A 221-nucleotide genomic window follows, 5' to 3' on the forward strand; every position below is an offset into this window, starting at 1 on the left:
TTGGAGTCAAACCTGAGTCCGGAGAGCCACGGCTTGAGTAAACCCGGATACCAGAGCATGCTGGGATACCGTCCGGTGACACTGGTGAAGGAGGAGCTGAGTCCGTGTTTCTGCTGTCCGCCGGAGTATCTGGCGCTCTTCCTCGGCGAGGAGCACCGGGTCAAGCACGAGTGCCTGGTTCTGTGCGCCGAGCCCTGCTGCTCCAGCTACTACGTCCACAT

At 60.6% G+C, this 221-nt stretch overlaps 1 protein-coding gene across 1 annotated transcript in view; it reads left to right on the forward strand.

Moving 5' to 3' along the window:
- Positions 1-221, forward strand: part of LOC107575530 (bromo adjacent homology domain-containing 1 protein-like) — a 12940-nt gene that overhangs the window by 2793 nt on the left and 9926 nt on the right. The window lies entirely within an intron of this gene.

The sequence above is a fragment of the Sinocyclocheilus grahami genome, unplaced genomic scaffold, assembly GCF_001515645.1.
Source record: "Sinocyclocheilus grahami isolate Dianchi unplaced genomic scaffold, SAMN03320097.WGS_v1.1 scaffold2693.1, whole genome shotgun sequence".
Lineage (NCBI taxonomy): Eukaryota > Metazoa > Chordata > Actinopteri > Cypriniformes > Cyprinidae > Sinocyclocheilus > Sinocyclocheilus grahami.